The 19,141-nt window shown below is 47.5% G+C and overlaps 1 protein-coding gene across 2 annotated transcripts in view; it reads right to left on the reverse strand.

The window, feature by feature from the left end:
- MAML1 (mastermind like transcriptional coactivator 1) overlaps positions 1 to 19,141 on the reverse strand; it is a 51,307-nt gene that overhangs the window by 18,025 nt on the left and 14,141 nt on the right. The window lies entirely within an intron of this gene.

The raw sequence follows: 19,141 nt of genomic DNA on the forward strand, positions 1-19,141 counted from the left end.
AAGAGGGCTGATTCTTGTATTGGGCAGGCACTCTACATCATCCTTTCTGTAGAAAAACCAATTTAGAATACTAAATGAGGCTCCAAAGGTTGCCCGGGAGCCGTGAAAACAAAACAGGCTGTCACTAACTGGCTATGTGACCCTAGTTAAGATATAACCTACTGAGGATCTGCTGTCTTGATCTACAAAATAAAAATGCCTGGGTTAAATGACCAAATGTTCCACTGGCTTAAAAATCCCTAGTGCTGTACCCCTAGTGTCACTCATTTACACTGCACAGGGAGATGCTCTCAGGATTTCAGGCAATACTTATGTACCGAGATCCTGCTATGGTGCCAGACACTGCCCTACACACACCATGCATAAAATAAGGTAAAAAGTATACTTTAGGGGTGTAACAGGTTAAGCTGTCACCTGCTGCTTCAGCATCCCACATGGGCGCTGGTTTGAGTACCAGCTGCTCCACTCCCAATCCAGCTCCCTGCTAGTGCGCCTGGGAAAATAGTGGAGAATGGCCCAAAGGCTTGGGCCCCTGCCACCTACGTGGGAGACCCAGATGAAGCTCCTGGCTTCTGGCTTCAGCTTGGCCCAGCCCTGGTCATTGTGGTCATTCGGGCAGCGAACTAGTGGACATAAAATCTCTCAAGATCTCTCTCCCTTCATCTCTTTCCCTCTCCCTCTCTCTTTGTAACTCTGCCTTTTATTTATATATATATATATATATATATATACACTTTTTTTTTTTTTTGACAGATAGAGTTAGGCAATGAGAGAGAGACAGAAAGATCTCTTCCAAATGGCTGCTACGGCCAGTGCTGTGCTGATCCAAAGTCAGGAGACAGGTGCTTCCCCCTGGTCTCCCATGCGGGTGCAGGCACCCAAGTACTTGGGCCATCCTCCACTGCCCTCTTGGGCCACAGCAGAGAGCTGGATCAGAAGAGGAACAACTGAGACTAGAACCCGGCACCCATATGGGATGCTGGCGCCGCAGGCAGAGGATTAACAAAGTGAGCCATGGCACTGGCCTGATAAATATATATATTTTTGAAAAGCACACTTCATCATTCAAAATTCACTCGGTTTTTCCTATGTTCTAAGCAGGGCACTAGGTACTGGGGAGAATAAATCTCTAAGACATAGTTCCTGCTCCCCTCCAGGACGCCAGGGAGGCAAGCCAGAGCAGCATGGGAGGAAGGGTGGGCAGCCCCATGTGGGAGGTAGGAAAGATGCCCCAAAGAAGTTAGGCACCAGAGGAGCAGAGAGGTCATCGGAAGAGGGGACTGCATTCTGGGGTGAGAAGAGGCCAATGCAGACACACAACTGGGCCCTGAGCAGGAGCTGGAGAGGGTGCCACAGAGGAGGGAAGAAGGGTGGTTCGTCTGATGCTGGTGCAGTGTCAGGATACAGGGTGGGTATGGGCGGCGGTGGGGGTGTGTGGAGAAAGAGGCTGGGTGGGTGGGCTGGGGCCTGTGCTGCAGAGTGGCAGGTGGAGCTGCCCCTGTAGGCCCCATGTGGGCGCTGGTTTGGATCCCAGCTGCTCCACTTCCCATCCAGCTCTCTGCTGTGGCCTGGAAGGGCAGTGGAGGACAGCCCAAGTCTTTGGGCCCCTGTACCCATGTGGGAGACCCAGAGGAGGCTCCTGGCTTCAGATCAGCATGGCTCTGGCCACTGCGGCCAACTGGGAGTGGACCAGCAGATGGAAGGCCTCTCTCTCTCCCTCTCCTTCTCTCTCTGTGTAACTCTTTCAGGTAAATAAATAAATCTTTAAAAAAAAAAGAGGTAGGTGGGGGTCACGATGGCCCCCCAAAGCCGCTGAAGGGAAAATCCCAAATCACACACAAAAAAGAACAGTATGACAAAGCCCCAGGCAACCATCACCCAACTTCAACAGGACCAGTGTTTGGCCAAGTTTCTTTCCTTCTTCCCTCCCTCCCTGCCAACTGGATCATGTGACAAACAAGCCCTAGGCATCACATCATTCAGCCACAGCCACTTCTCTGTAAGTTACGAACACTCCAACATGGGTGAGTGTAACAACACACTCGAGACAGCAACAGTTAATTCCTGACTGTCACTTTCTCATACCCCTTAGGACGGCCATGACTGTAACACAAAAGCCAGGCAATGACAAGTGCTGGTGAGTATGTAGAGAAACTGGGTAGGGACACAAAATGGTGCAGCTGCTGTGAAAAACTGTACAGTAGTTCCTCAAAAGATTAAAAACAAACAAAAAAAAAACAAAACAAAACAAAAAAAACAAACGTGGGATCACCACCTGGCCCAGCAACTCTACCTGAGTAGAAACCCAAACGGACTGACAGGAGGACTTGAGGGGACATTTATCCACCCATCACAGCAGACAAACGTAAAGCCAGGTCAAGTGTCCACAATCACATGAATAAACAAACAAACAAACAAAAGGCGTGGCTACACAATGGACTGCCACTAAACCTTTATTTATTTATTTTTAAAGATGTATTTTATTTATTTGAAAGAGTTAGAGAGGCCTTCAATCTGCTGGTTCACTCCCCAGATGGCAGCAACGGCTGGAGCTGCGCCGATCCGAAGCCAGAAGCCAGGAGCTTCCTCCGGGTCTCCCACGTGGGTGCAGGGGCCCAAGAACTTGGGCCATCCTCTACTGCTATCCCAGGCCATAGCAAAGAGCTGGATCGGAAGAGGAACAGCTGGGACTAGAACCAGTGCCCATATGGGATGCCGGCGCTTCAGGACAGGGCATTAACCTGCTGTGCCACAGCACTGGCCCCTCCACTAAACCTTTAAAGGAAGGAAATTCTAACACATAACGACAACATGAATGAACCCTGAGGACACTGGGCTAGTGAAATTAGTCAGCCAAAAACGACAAGGACTACAGAGTCCACTTCCCTGAGGTCCCCAGAGTCACCCAGGAAGAGGGAGCAGAGTTAGTGTGTAATGGACACAGAGTTTCAGTTTTGCAAGATGAAAGGAGTTCTAGAGAAGGAGGTTGCACAACAGTGTTCATGTGCTTAATCACACTTAAGTATGGTCAATTTTATGTTACGTGCACTTAACCACAATAAAAAAATTAAAAATAGTTCTGTATCATCCTATAGCCTATCGGTATTCAAATTCCCCTGTATCATCAAACACAAACAACCCCTTCACCATGGAAGATTTAAACACACACAGAGCAATATAATGAGCTCACATTCTCATGCCCAGGTAATGCCTGCCTGATCCTGCCTCACATGCACCTTGCCCATTCCCTGGCTAACTCAGGAATCACATTTTCCCCTAAATACTTCTCTAAAACATAAAAGCTCTTTGAAAAATAACCACAACATCATTACTGAATGCTAAAAACCCAGGGGCAGATGTTCACCTTAACAATTAACTTTCATTCTGGAACACCTGGGTTTGAAACCAGGTCCAGCCCCAACTTTAGCTTCCTGCTAATGCAGACCCTGGGAGGCGTGGTGATGGCAAGAAGTTGGGTTCTGGCCACTCATGTGGGAGACCTAGATTGAGCTCCCAGCTCCTAGCTTTGGCCTCGGTTCAGGCTTGCTTGTCACAGGCAGACATCTGGGGAGTGAACCAGGAGATGGGAGCTCTCTTTGCCTCTCCAACAAATAAACAGCAAATAAAAAAAGTCAAAAGATGTTAGTGAGACATGCTAAATTAGTGGTTACCTCAGACTGAAGAGAATGGAGAAGTGGTGGGTGATGGCTGAGAAATAAAGGGTTTCCTTCTGGTAGGATGAAAATGTTCTAAAGCCACAATGCCAATGGTCACACAACTTTATATTTTAAGTGGGTGAATTGTATGGCATATGAATTGTATCTCAATAAAGCTGCTACTAAAAAAGCAAGAGAGAGGTCAATGCCGCGGCTCAATAGGTTAATCCTCTGCCTGTGGCACCAGCACCCCGGTTCTAGTCCCGGTTGGGGCACTGGGTTCTAGTCCCGGCTGCTCCTCTTTCAGTCCAGCTCTCTGCTGTGGCCTGGGAATGCAGTGGAGGATGGCCCAAGTGCCTGGGTCCTGCACCTGCATGGGAGACCAGGAGGAAGCACCTGGCTCCTGCCTTCGGATCAGCGCAGTGCACCGGCTGTAGCAGCCATTTGGGAGTGAACCACCGGAGGGAAGACCTTTCTCTAACTCTGCCTGTCAAAAAAAAAAAAAAAAAAAAAAAAAAGGCAAGAGAGAAGGGGCTAGTGTTACAGTGCCAGCATCCCACGTTAGAGTGCCAGTTCAAGTCCTGGCTACTCCACTTCCAATCTAGCTTCCTGGTAATGTGCCTGGGAAAGCAGCAGATGATGGCCCAAGTACTTGGACCCCCACCACCCACATGGGAAACCCAGATGGAGCTCCTGGCTTCAGCTTGGCCCAGACCTGGCTGTTGAGGTCATTTGGGGAGTAAACCAGCAGATGGAAGATGTCTCTCTATCTCTTTCAAATTAATTAATTAATCTTTAAAATAAACAAACAAAAGCCAAATAGATTAAAAAAAAAAAAAAAGCAGGAAGGGAGAGATTGGCGGCAGCCAGGGAGGGTGAGGGGAGGCTTATTTTGGAATGACAGACTCAAGTCCACTTGAAGAATAGCACACAGTTACTCACTGATTCCATGAATGTCATTAGAAAGACATGTGTCTTGACAGCTCTGCCAGCGTGAGCACCACAAACATCCTTATGGGGGACAGCTGCACTGAGGGCCCGTCTGCATGTGAGAGCAATGTCCACCCTGTCCAGAGCCAGCCCTGGCAAGGTCCTTGCTCATCCAGACACCAGCACTTTCTGCCAGCCATTCACTCTCTCTTCACTAGCTCTGCCCGCCCCGGAAGCACTGGCCAAATGATCAAAATACCTCCCCCCCCCTTTTTTTTTCTTTTTGAGATAGAGAAAGAGAGAGAGAGAGGGAGAGTGCGCACATGTGAGCTCCCATCCACAGGTTCACTCTCTGAATGCCCACATTAGCCAGTGCTGGGCCAAAGCCAGAAGCCAAGAATTCAATTCAGGTCTGCCACATGGGATGCAAGAACCCAATTACTTGAGCCATTATCACTGCCTCCCAGGATCTACATTAGCAGGATGCTGAGTCAAGAGCCAGAGCTGGGAATTAAATCCAGGTGCTGCAATATGGGACATGGGTATCTGAAGTGTCAGGCCCAATGCTGGCCCCATGCCTCCCATCTTTTAACCCCCATCCTACTCTACCCTTTAGCATAGTACTCAGCTGGACCTGGTTTGGAATTTTAACCAATGTGTGCTCACAGGCAAATTACTTAACATGTAGAGCAGTGTTGGTTCCTCATTTAGGGGTGAGGTGGAGAGGTGAGGAGAGGGTTGGGGAGGGGAGGTGGCTGTGAGGCACTTCAAAGGCAGGAACTGAGCACCTGCTAACATTCTTATTGTCCAGCTATCCTCTTCCTCCCTTTCTGAGCATTTCCAAACACCAGTCCCTGCCATATTCACCCAGGTGACCACCTGGCTCTTAAAACCAAGGATCCTTTTCCAGTCTGCATCCCAATTACCCAAGGCTCTGATGGCTGCTCCTCCCTTCTCTAAATGTCCTCCTCCCTTAACACCCATGCAGCCGCTCTAGCCTCCAAGGTCATTCCTGGAGGCTGCCCCTGCACAGGCTTGTTCCTTCTTGGATACTGCCTGCAGGTCCTTCACCCCCTTCACAGAGGTCATCTCCCCAGGCAACTTGCCCCACACGCAGGGCTCAGCTGTTGCCTGACGCTGCGGCCCAGAGCAGGCACACAGGTATTCACGGAACGTACAGTTCCCAGATCTTGATCTCCCGTGCCTAGCCCTCTCTAGCCTACTCCAGACTCACACACTCTTCAATCTCTCTTTGGGGAGGAACTTACATCCCACCCTCATCTTAACATATGTCCCCGAATCACTTTGTGCTCATTTCTGTTCCTACTCTAACAAACCCTTCCAAGGCTCTTATTTCCCCATCACCTACAGTAAAGCTCAAACTCCTCAGGGACTATCTGATCCAACTCTGATCAATTCCATCTACTCCTTGCCATCCCTGGAGGCCCCACCCGACACTGAATCACTCCCAGGACTGAGAATATATCCCCCCAGCCTGGCCACCTCCTCCTAATCTTTTATTTACTATTTTTATTTACTTAAAGATTTATCTTTATTTATTCAAAAAGCAGATTGACAGAGATAGGGACTTCCATCTTCTGGTTCCCTCACCAAACGGCCACAACAGCTGGAGCTGGCCAGGCTGAAGCCAGGGGCCAAGAACTACATCAATTTCTCACATGAGTGGCAGGCCCCCAGGTCCTTGGGCCATTTTTGCAGCTTTCCCAGGCTCATTAGCAGGGAGTTGGATTGGAAGTAGAGCAGCTGGGACCCATATGGGATACCAGTGTCTCAGACAGCAGCTTAACCTGCTGTACCACAACACCAGCCCCCTCCTCCTCTTTTCGACATCAATTGTTGACATGTATTTTTCCTGGATCACTTACCCTACACTGATCAAGTTCCTTCTTTTATCTCTAGTGCTCTAACAAACACTAGAGCACAACACTCACCTCCCATATTCAAAGCACAGCGCCTCATGTCAGACAGTAAATACTAACTGACCTGATGCACACCGCACCCCCCTTGCTGGAGGACAAGGGCCTTGCCCTCTGCACCCCCAATGCCAAGTTCAAAGCTCAGCCAGTTACAGGTACCCAGTGGATGCTCAGGGCATTAACTCTGCCACCTCCCCATTATACAACCCTTCCTGGTCACTCTGCCTTTAGCTTTGTGAACACCTGTCTTGTTTGACAGGTTCTCTCTCTGGTCAGGAAGAGGTGGTACTGGCTCACTTAACCTGCACAGAAATCTACAGGGTCAGTGCTATCCTGCTGTCCCCAGTTTCAAGAAAGACACAAAGGCTTAGAGAAGTTAGACAACTTAGAATGTGAGTGCAAAGCCATGATTTGAATGATTCCCCAAGTCCAGCTGATAGGACTTCTTTAAATATACGTTTTCACATCCAAATTTCTTGAAGAGCCTTAGACTCTTAAGATGGAAACATCTCCTCTTGCATCTCTCTTCAGTTGAACCTTCTCATTCCCTTGAACCTGCCTTCAAATTCTTCCCCTCCCCACCTAAGAAATAATGTGTCCTTTCTGTTCTAGGACAGTAGTTCTCAAAGTGTGGTCCAGACCAGGAAATCTATCAGCAAACTGGGCGGGGCCCAGTGAGTGGTGTCCACAGGCTCATGTGTGAGAACTATGGCTGTGTTGCTTCTTTCTTCAGAGTCACACTCGATTTCCCATCCCCAACAAAGACACTTCTCTCTCCCATCACGCACATCGGCTGCCCACTCTGCCCCCTCTGAGCGCTTTCTGAAGAGCATCAGTTTCGGTCCACAGTATTCACTCACCTCTCACGCTCTGGGCACCCCTATCTCCCTTACACACAAGAAAATCCACTCTTGAGAGAGTTGAAATGACTTCTCCAAATGGATCCGGGAGTTATGCTCGGCAATTTTTCTATCATACATTGAGAAAAATTCCAAATGTCATCAAATGCAGCCCAGAGGGTAACAAAACATACTGATGATGTCAAGATTTAGTGGTTTAATAGGAGCAGTGAAGACAGAAGGCAGAGTCCTAGAGGCCAGAGAGGGAGCAAAGGCAGGACGCCTCCCCAGGCTCCCTACTGTTCTAATAAAGAACGTAACATTTAAGGTTTAGGACACATCAACTGTAAGGACGTTCTTTCCCGTTCCTGTGACAGTGAGATGAGAGTGCCATGGAAGCAGGACATGGATGTCTAATGAAATGTTAGACTCAGTACAGTGAGAACCTGCTTGCTCCTGGGCCACATGGGGCAACAGAAGTATGTCAGCCTCAGATTTGAGCCAAACTTTGCATTTTCCAGTAGTCATGGGTTAAGAAGAAACAGGTGGGGCTAACTTTAGCAATGTATTTTATGTAACCATATATATTATCATTTTAACATGCAGTGATTTTTAATTATTTATAAAATATTTAGTCTTCAAAATCCAGAAGTGTTTTTTACATATCTCAACTTCTACTAGGCAAATGTCAAGTGCTTAAGAGCCACCTGGCTGGTCACTCCTTAAAGGACAGTGCAGCTCTAGAAACTCACCCTGGACGTGGGGTGGGTGTCAGGACAGTGCTGAAGACAAAAAGAAGTGCCCCAGAACCTGCCAGCTGCACAGGAGGCTCAACACACCTGGCCCCTCTGCCCTTTGCACAAGCTGCTTCCTCACTCAAATATTCAACCCTGCCCCACTTGTCCCTTTCTTGCAAACTCTTCATTATCTCATTCAACTTCCTCAATTAAGATCTACTGGGAGCTGACTGAGCCAGCCACCCTCTGAGCCCTGGGGACACAGCAGGGAACAACACAGGCATAGCCCTTGTCCTCCAGGGCCAGTCTACATCCTAACAAGGGGAATACTTTCCAAGACAGTAAAGTGCAGACAGAGAAGGAGTTTGTGGGGCTTCCAATTTTAAGTAAGGCACTCAGGCAAGGTCTCTGAGGGTGAAGTGGGAAGAGGAACCTGCAGGAGATAGGAGTGAGCCACATCCACACTTCTGGAAGGCCCAGGCTGAGACACCAGTACACAGGCCAGTGTGGGAGCCTGGTGTCTGAGCATCAGTGTGGAGGGCAGGGCAGCTGGCTCAGGGGGAGTGGACAAGAGCATGAAGACACAGCATCAGAGGGCAGGGAGGGACAGGTGTACCACACTGCACAGGGATGGGTGGGCTCTGGCAAAGGACCAGCTGCCCCTTGGGTGAGTTAGAAAAGCTGTACAGGGGCCTGAGTAGAGGGACAAGATCCTTCTGGGCAGACAGCAGACTGTAAGAGGGCAATGGCCAACAGGGAGATGGATCAGGATGCAATAATTCAGGTAGAAGAAATGAGGGCTTGGACCAGGCAGTGGCAGAATGGTGAGAAGGAACCAGCCTCCAGGGCGAGTTGAAGGAGGAGTTGGAGAAGTTAAGATAGGCAGGGTTGGCAGGGTGTCCTAGAGGGGTGTGTCTTTAGCGGCTCATGTGTTTAGGGTGCAGCAGTAGAGGCCATGCCCATCTGCACGGTCTTGGAGAGGCATGGCATTAAGGGAGGAGGGCAAAGAGAGGTGGTTCTGTCCAAACAGGAAGCTCTGCAGGCATGTCCAACATGCAACAGCAGAGCACACAGGGCCCACAGTGAAGTCCCCCTCAATGTCCAGAGGAGACTGCAGAGTTTGCCACTGGCTGTCCTAGGTGCCAATGGCTTTTTGGGCCACCTTCCCATGTGACACCTAAAACCACAGCACATCTGTGGCCCATCTCTGTTATTTGTCTTCACCAGCTAAAACACAGGGAGCAACCTCATTCATCACTCTTTCCAGCACCAGACTTGATTCACCATCACCAACAGTAAGACCTCAAATCTAGCCTTTCTGGTTGAGACTGGCCACTTTGCCAGACCACAGAGGACCCTGTGGTTGGTCAGCTCATACCTAACAAAGGAAAAATAACAAGTCAACAAACATTAAAAAAAAAAAAAAAAAAAAAAAAAAAAAAAACTCAGTTGGTAAGAATTACTTTTTTAAAAAATAATTTTACTTATATTTTATTTTAAAGGCAGAAAAAGAGATATTTCATCTGCTGGTTCACTCCCGAAATGCCTGTAACATCCAAGGCTGAGCTAGACTGAAGCCAGGAGCCAAGAACTCCATCCTGGTCTCCCATGTGATGTCAGGGAACCATGTACTTGGGCCATCATTAGCTGCCTCCCAGGATGCATTCAGCAGTAAGTGTCACAAGTAGAATAGCTGGCACTCAAACCAGACACTCCAATTCAGGATGCAGGCATCCCGAGTGGTAGCCTAACCACCATACCAGAAGCTTACCCTGGGTCTATCATTTACTAAGCACTGAATCTGTGCCAGCCAGGAAGAACCACCTTGCGAAGGAGCAACTGTTGCCTCCATTTCACAGGAAGGAAACCAAGGCTTAATGAGAACAGAGGCTAAAGGAAGATAATATAGCCAAGTGTAGCCCAGAAGCAATGTCAGTGTCTGTCTGAATATGGAGTGATAGCCAGTCACATCCCTTTTTAAAGATTTATTTATTTATCTAAATATATATTTACTTATTTATAAGGCAGAGTTACAAAAAGAGAGAAAGAGAGAGATTTTCCGCTGGCTGCTTCATTCTGCAAATTGCCACAACAGCTAGGGTTGCACCAGGCTGAAGCCAGGAACCAAGAACTCCATCCAGGTCTCCTACATGGGTAGAGGGCCCAAGGATTTGGGCCATCTTCTGCTGCTTCCCGGGGCATATTAGCAGGGCCGGATGCCCAGCAGGGATGCTGGCATTGCAGGCACGCTGCTCCACAATGCTGGCCCCAGCCAGTCACGTCTTAGCAATGTCTGAAGGTACATGGCATGGGCTCTCCTGAGCTCTGAGCAGAGTTAAGTAACTGGAATCTCAAAAAAAAAAAAAAAAAAAAAAACAAAAAAACCAAGAAACTGGGGGCAGGTGGTAGGCAAGTTAAGGTGCCACTTGAGACACCTACCACTCACACTGGAATGCCTGGTTTGAGTCCCCACTATTACACACGCAATTCAGAGTCCTGCTAATGAGTATATTAGGAAGTAGCAGCTTACGGCTCCACCACTTGAGTCCCTATCACCTGTGTAGGGAGACCCATGTGCAGTTCTAGGTTCCTGGCTTCAGCCTGGCCCAGCCCTGGCTGTTGTGGGCATTTGGGGAGTGAACCAGCAGGTGCAAGATCTCTTTCAAATAAAATGAAAACAAAATTTTAAAAATCAGAAACTCTTGATTTAACCCTAACTCCACCTACTTCCCATAAATTTCCAATTAATCACCACATCCTATTCATTTTTCCATATAAGTAACTCTGGAGTCTGGCCTTTTCCTCTGTTCCCACACTCTCATTAAGTTCCTCGTTGTCCTTTTGTTGTGTTTGACACCTTACATAATAGCTGTATGCACTATATGGTACAGTCTGCCTTTCTTGCCTAAATCAATAAAACAGCATTTTAATTGGTCTCCTTACTGCCAGTCCTTCTCCACCATCCATTTTTTATTTTTACTTTTAATTTTTAAAAAGATTTACTTATTTGAAAGGCAGAGAGAAAACAGAGGGAGGTCTTCCATCCACTGGTTCACTCCTCAAATAGCCACAACAGCTGAAACTGGGCCGATCTGAAGCCAGGAACCAGGAGCTTCTTCCAGGTCTCCCACGCGGGTGCAGGGGCCCAAGGACTTGGGCCATCTTCTACTGCTTTCCCAGGCCATAGCAGAGAGCTGGACTGGAAGAGGAGCAGCCAGACTCTGGATGCCTGCACTGCAGGTGGCAGCTTTAACCTCTATGCCACAGCGCTGGCCTCAACTACCATCCATCTTCATCTCAATCCACCCTCTACACCAACAGTGAAGATAATATCTAATGCACAAATTTACTCATATCACTATTACTTAAACCTTTTATGTGGCTCCACAGTGCATGGAGTGGAGTGCCAGCTCCTTGCCGTGGGATGTGATGGCTGGTTTTTATGTCCACTTCCCTGGGCCACAGTTTGCCAGATATTTGGTCAAACGTGATTCTAGACATGCCTGTGAGGGGTCTCTGGATAAATTAACATCTTAATTACTCTGACAGGTGGATCTCATTAGTCACTGGGCCCCAAGCAGAAAAACAGGTGAGAGGGAGCTCCTCTTTGCCTGACTGTCTTGAGCCTGGAGCTGTGGATTCCACGGAGACCACACTGTTGGCTCTCCAGCTCGCCAACTGTGTATTTGGGACTTATTAGCCTCTAGAACCGTGTGCGCTACTTCATTACATATGTTATTAGGATGCACATGTGTATTTCTGGAATTGTCCCCTGGAATGCCATAGGTAACAAATTCCTCAGATGCTCAAATCCCCTATATAAAAAAGCATAATACTGGGGGGCGGCATTGTTACAGGGCAGGTTAAACTGCCACCTGAGATGCTCTACTTCTGATCAAGTTCCTCGCTAACACATCTGGGAAAGCAATGGAAGATGGCCCAAGTACTTGGGTCTCTGCCACCCACATAGGAGAGCTGGAGTTTCAGGTGCCTTACTTCAGACTGACCCAGCCCCGGCTACTGCAGCCATTTGGGGAGTGAACCAGCAAACAGAAGAGATTCCTCCCCTCCAACTCTGCCTTTCAAAAAATAAAATAAATCTTAAAAAAAAAATAAAACCTAGTATTGTATTTGCATAGAACCCATGCCCATCCATCCTTCACATTTTAAAATTGCCTTTAGATGACATACCTAACGCAATGTAAACAGCTATATTGTGTAAGGAACAGTGATTAAAAAAAAAAAAAAAAACCTGTACATGTCCAATACAGATGCAACATGTTTTCCGGAATATTTCCAGCCTGTGGGAAGTTGAATCATGGATGCATAGCTGGGGGATACTCAGAGGTTTCTCTGGAGAACTCTTAACACAGTATGCAAGGCTTTTACATTTTGACATGTTTACCTCTTCAGGTTTATTACACATCCTTCTCACATGAAATTTTCCTTTGCAATTATCTTTTTGTGTTAGAAGTGCCACATATACAAGCACAGGTAACAGTGCCAACAGTAATGATAAATCAACACCATGTCCCCAGTGTTCAAGTTAAGAAGCAACGGCCTCAACATCTTAAAACTCTGAAGTTCAATGTACAGCCCCAGGACCTCCGGAGCTGGCATTACCTTGAAGGTTAAATGCTCAATCTCAGCCTCCCCACCTTGCTTTGAAGTCTGCATGCTAACAAGTACTCCAGAAAACACGTGTGCAAACAAAATCTGAGAAGCCTCTTTAGTCCCTGCCTCTCCTCTCTGCACCTTCTCCCAGAGGTACCCAACAACCTGGTTTTGTCTTAGTGCTTCTCTTTCTACTTCTACCAATCTTGTATTACCTATCCCAAAATAACATACTGCCTGGTTTGGGAAATGGAGACTCTATGAGGAGGGGAGCAGAGGAGTCCCTGAGTCATGGTCTGCCATCTGCATCTCTGGGAGTTGACCAGGCCGCTTCTGGGGACATTGTGAGCAAGATTACGGAGCGAATCTTGGGAAACACAGGGCCCAGGGCAGGTGGGTGCCTGGCAGGGCTGAGGTGAGCACCAGGTGCTGGGTGTGCAGCAGAAACACAGCCAGAGGGAGGGGGCAGCTCTGCACCTTCTGCTTCCTGGCTCAAGTGGCCGAGCTGCAGCTCTGGGGGAGCTGAGAGCCGTGAGTGTCTGTACAGCAGGAGGAAGAGCCCCTCCCTGCACACGGCCAGGACAGGCCAACACTGCTGGGCACCTGGGCCAGCCTCTCCCAGGTCAGGAAGATGGCCGGAGGGGAGTAGGCTCTGAGAGATGACCGTCTGCCTCTTGGGGGCACGGCTGCTGTGAGGCCCAACAGCCTCCACACCTGGTGCCGAGCTGCCACGCAGGGATCACCCTTCATCAGCCTCCAAGGGACACCCTTGTCATTTCTTCTGTGTTGGGCTCCTGGGTTTCCCGTTATCTTTTTCTTCCCTGATTTTGTCTTCCAACTTGGTGGAACACATCTTTAAGTATCTTAAGAGTACATGACAGTTAAATGTTTACACCTTTAATCCCTGAGAGTGACTTTATTTTGCTCATTCTTGTTTGGCTAGGTATACATTTTTGGTCGCTATCAGCTCCTTTAACATCTTGAAGTTACTGCTCTGTCTGTTCTCTTGCTCCCTGTCTTGCTGCCACAAGGCCCACAGACTATGATTCCTAATTTGTGACCTGGTATCCTCCACCTTGGAAACAATCCAAGGTTCAGAAATCTCATGACTGTTGTGGGTTTTTTTCACCTAGTGCTGGGCACTCACATACACTCCCCCCAACCCTTTTTAAAAGATTTATTCATTAGAAAGGCAGTGTTAGAGAGAGAAAGAGGGAAGAGGAGAAGGGGAGAAGGAGAAAGAAACTTCCATCTGTTGGTTCACTCTCCATATGGCCAGGGCCAAAGCCAGCAGCCAGCAGCCAGGAACCAGGAACTTCATCCAGGTTTCCCACTGGGTACAGGGAACCAAGCACTGGGGCCATCATCCTCAGCTCTTCCCAGATGCGTTAGCAGGGATCAGGATCAGAAGTGGAGCAGCCGGGATTTGAACAGGTGCCCAATGGGATGATGGCATTGCAGTTGGTGGCTTAACCCATTATACATAACACGGGCCCCTCACATACCACCCCCCTTATTTATTTGAGAGTCAGAGTTACATAGAGAGAGGAGAGAGAGGTTTTCCATCCGCTAGTTCACTCCCAAATTGGCAGCAACTGCAGGAGCTGCACCGATCTGAAGCCAGGAGTCAGGAGCCTCTCCTAGGTCTCCCATGTGGGTGCAGGGGCCTAACGACTTGGGCCATCTTCTACTGCTTTCCCAGGCCATCAGAGAGAGCTGGATCAGAAGAGGAGCAGCTGGGACTAGAACCGGAAACCATATGGGATGCCGGCGATTCAGGCCAGGGCGTTAACCCGCTGTGCTACAGAGCCGGCCCCACATACCCTTTTAATCTGGAAACTCATGCCCTTCAGTCCTCAAACAATTTTACTAATCATTTCCTACTCTGTTGTTTCTGTTAACTTGTTATTCAGATGTTGGACCTCCTATACTAGTCCTCCAATTTTCTTTTATATTTTCTATCACCTGCTTGTTTTTCCTTTACTTTTTGGGAGAATTACTCATTTTTCATATATAAATATATTTTTTTCTGCACATGTATTTCACAATTAAAAAAAATTCTAAGATTTTTGCTTTCTGGATTTAAAAAATTATTTTCTAGGCCGGCGCCGCAGCTCACTAGGCTAATCCTCCGCCTGTGGTGCTGTCACCCTGGGTTCTAGTCCTGGTTGGTGTGCCAGTTCTGTCCTGGTTGCTCCTCTTCCAGTCTAGCTCTCTGCTGTGGCCGGGGAAGGCAGTGGAGGATGGCCCAAGTCCTTGGGCTCTGCACCTGCATGGAAGATCAGGAGGAAGCACCTGGCTCCTGGTTTCGGATTGATGCAGCGCGCCGGCCGTAGCAGCCATTTGGGGGGGTGAACCAACAGAAGGAAGACCTTTCTCTCTCTCTCTCTCTCTCTCTCTCTCTCTCACTGTCTAACTCTGCCTGTCAAAAAAACATTCTTTTCTATCAATAACTTATATTTTCCTCTCTCTTGTTGGCCAAAGCGAGGCATTCAGTAAAGCCACAAATCAAGGGCGGGGGAAACACGCTCTGTCTGCTGTGAAGCCACAGCAAGGGCAGGTATACCAAATGATCTGGAAAGAAGAACCGAGGCCAGCAATTCAGCCTGCCCTGACACAACAGCTGGCTCTGACAGTCCCATCAGTAACAGTGACTCACTTTCGTGGCAGTAGGGGACAGAAGTGAGGGGGAGAGCTGGAGGAGGGAGGGCAGCAGCAGGCCAGGATGTGAACAGTTAGAGAGCAACCTAGGTGATTCTGAGGTACACACGCCCCTTTGACACAGCATCTCTGGCTGAAAAATCACTGATCTATACTAAATACTACAACCAGCAACTAGCTTCTTAAAACACCTTCTAGTCTCTATAAAGTTCTTTCCCATATGTGACCCCATCTGCAGAGGCACAGCAGGAAAACAAAGAGCTGTGGTATTGTACTCCGGTCTGAATTCTGGTTCTACCACTTAGCTGGCAACCTCAGCCAGTTAACCCATGAGGCTGTTTCCTGAATTGTCAAACTGGGCATGATACTGACCACGTGAGACTGATGTGTGGCTTAACTGACAACAAAACGAGAGTCTGGTCCTTGTGTAAATTTGTTGAACTGACGAGCTGGGTTACTTATACCTACACACATCCAATTGAATGCCATGATGCCTGGCACATATGTGTGAGTAACAGAGCCAGCTGCCCCCACGACCACAGTAGACTACCCTCAGCCAGCTCAGGGCTTCCTTAATGGAAAAGTTCTGACACCATTAGTAGTCAGCAACACTCAGAGGCTTTGCTTTCCCAATAAGGAAAGACATGGTTTGTGGTCTACTGACTTTAAAAGAAAGATTCACCCTCTGTTTTCCTCCCCTAAACCACATCCCTAAAGAGCCTAGACTGGGTTCCTTGCTTGCATTTTTTCTATTGAGCTGTCAATCTCTGGTCTCTCAGTTTTTTTTACCTTAATACCTTTCAAAGATGGGGAAACTGGAGCCGAGAATAAGTACTACGCCTAAAATCATACAATTAATTTAGGTCAGAACTCTCACTGTACTCAGGTTTTCTTGATTCCTGACCCTTAACTACCTCAATCTCTGACTGATGGTGATAAATTACTGTATAGGGGCCAGCACTGTGATATAGCAGGTAAAGCCTCCGCCTACAGTGCCGGCATCCCATATGGGCACTGGTTTGAGTCCCGGCTGCTCCACTTCCGATCCAGCTCTCTGCTATGGCCTGGGAAAGAAGCAGAAGTTGGTCCAAGTCCTTGGGCCCCTGCACTCATGCGGGAGACTTAGAAGAAGCTCCTGGCTCCTGGCTTTGGATTGGTGCAGCTTCAGCTGTTGCAGGCAATTGGGGAGTGAACCAGTGGATGGAAGACCTCTCCTTCTCTCCCTCTCTCTCTGCCTCCCCTTCTCTATGTAACTTTCAAATAAATAAATCTTAAAAAAAAAAAAAAACTATAACAACGGATAAATGTGTAAAAATTTTCCTTTTCATATTTAGATGGAGAATCATAGAATTTATCACTTTTTTTTTTTTTTTTTTTTTTTGACAGGCAGAGTTAGACAGTGAGAGAGAGACAGAGAGAAAGGTCTTCCTTTTTCCGTTGGTTCACCACCCAAATGGCTGCCCCAGCCGGCACACTGTGCCAATCCGAAGCCAGGAGCCAGGTGCTTCTTCCTGGTCTCCCATGCAGGTGCAGGGCCCAAGCATTTGGGCCATCCTCCACTGCCCTCCTGGGCCACAGCAGAGAGCTGGATTGGAGGAGCAACTGGGACAGAATCCGGAGCCCTGACTGGGAGTAGAACCCGGGGTGCTGGCACCGCAGGCGGAAGATTAGCCAAGTGAGCCGTGGCGCCGGCCAGAATTTATCACATTTTTAACTTTAAAATTGCTCTAGTCTCTAATTTCATTATATGCCTCTACTAATTAGCCCTTGTAATAGAGAAAATTTTTTCAGCATGTAGTTTGTAAAATCAGTTCCTTATTTCTAAAACAAAATTTTAAAAAGTTCTCTTGGGGCTGGTGCTATCATATGGCAGGTAAAGTCACCACCTGCATGCCATCATCCTATATGGGCACAAGTTCAAGTCCTGGCTGCTTCACTTTCGGTCGAGCTCTCTGCTATGGCCTGGGAAAGCAGCAGAGGATGGCCCAAGTTTTTGGCCCCTGCACCGGCTTGGGAGATCCGGAAGAAGTTCCAGGCTCCTGGCTTCAGATCCACCCAGCTCTGACCATTGCGGCCATCAGGGGAGTGAACCGGCAGATGGAAGACCTCTCTCTCTCTCTGCCTCTGCCTCTCAAACAAACAAATAAATCTTTTTTTTTTTTTTTTTAAAGTTCTTCTAACAAGACTACGGAACTATTTTTAAAAATATCATGGTCGGCCGGAGCTGCGGCTCAATAGGCTAATCCTCCGCCTGCAGCGCCGGCACACTGGGTTCTAGTCCCAGTCGGGGTGCTAGATTCCGTCCCGTTTGCTCCTCTTCCAGTCCAGCTCTCTGTTGTGACCCGGAAGTGCAGTGGAGGATGGCCCAAGGATTCTCCCCTGCGCCCGCCTGGGAGACCAGGAGAGGCACCTGGCTCCTGGCTTTGGATCAGCGCGGTGCGCCGGCAGCAGCGCGCCAACCATTGTGGGGTGAACCAACGGAAAAGGAAGACCTTTCTCTGTCTCTCTCACTGTCCACTCTGCCTGTAAAAAAAAAAAAAAAAAAATCATGGTCAAGGGGCAGACATTAAGATGCTGGTGTCCCCATGTTGTCTGAAATCTAAAACAGCATTACTTTCAAATGTAGTTTTTCTTCATTATTGTCATTGTGTGTTCTTAGGTTTGATCCCTATTAGGTGATAAAAAAACAATTAATGTAGTTTTGCACAAATATTTTTACATTTTGATCATTCAATTTTGTCACTGCAATCTGTTAGGAAAAATGATGAAATGATAGGGGATGCTGTAAACTTTTGTAATATTTTAAATTCTGTTTAAATTGTGAGCTTTTTATTTTCTGCTGAGACACTGCAACACTGAGCTTTGGTGGGAGGGGTGGCACTTACATTCAGGGATGCTTTAATCTGTATAGAAGACAGAACTTATTTCTCTCTGTAAATCATTTAATACATTGAACTTCTAATTACTTGTCCAAAGAGAAAAGATGTCCCCCAAAACAACAATACTAATGTTAAAAAGAATTAGTCATTAAAGGATCAGTCCGTTGTGACACTTGGTGGGTAGTTTTCTTTAATTACCTCTGAGGTGTACATCTTTCCTTTCCTATCCTTATTTCTTTTCTTTTTTTTTTTTTTAAGATTTATATGTTTGTTTGAAAGTCATAGTTACACAGAGAAAGAAGAAGCAGAGAGAGAAAGGTCTTCCATCCACTGGTTCACTCCCCAGTTGGCCGTAATAGCTGGAGCTGCACCAATCCGAAGCCAGGAGCCAGGAGCCTACTCTGGGTCTTCCCATGCGGGTACAGGGACCCAAGTACGGGGGCCATCCTCTACTGCTTTCCCAGGCCATAGCAGAGAGCTGGATTAGAAGTGGAGCAGCCGGGACTCAAACTGGAGCCCACATGGGATGCTGGCACTGCAAGTGGTGGCTTTACCTGCTACATCACAGCACTGGCCCCTATTTCTAAATCTGTAGATTGATTTTTCAACATTGTGCTTGTTAATGCCTACAAAATTATCTCTAAGTGTACAAATGAACCAAAATTGTTGGCCACAGTTTTGATCATGCCTTTACTTCTCCTTTCATGGGGAAAAAAAAGGAGCATCATTTTGACATTAGATTATCTTTCAATGATCTATTTTAAATGTTTAAATTCGGTGCTATTTTGTTATACTATCAATAGCTTATTAAAAAGAACTAAATATTTTTAGTTAAAAAAAAAAAAAAAAGAAGTCCATGTCCCACAATGGAGTACGTGGGTTTGATAC

Source organism: Oryctolagus cuniculus, chromosome 6 (genome assembly GCF_051225735.1).
Source record: "Oryctolagus cuniculus isolate XC-2025 breed Fujian yellow rabbit chromosome 6, ASM5122573v1, whole genome shotgun sequence".
Lineage (NCBI taxonomy): Eukaryota > Metazoa > Chordata > Mammalia > Lagomorpha > Leporidae > Oryctolagus > Oryctolagus cuniculus.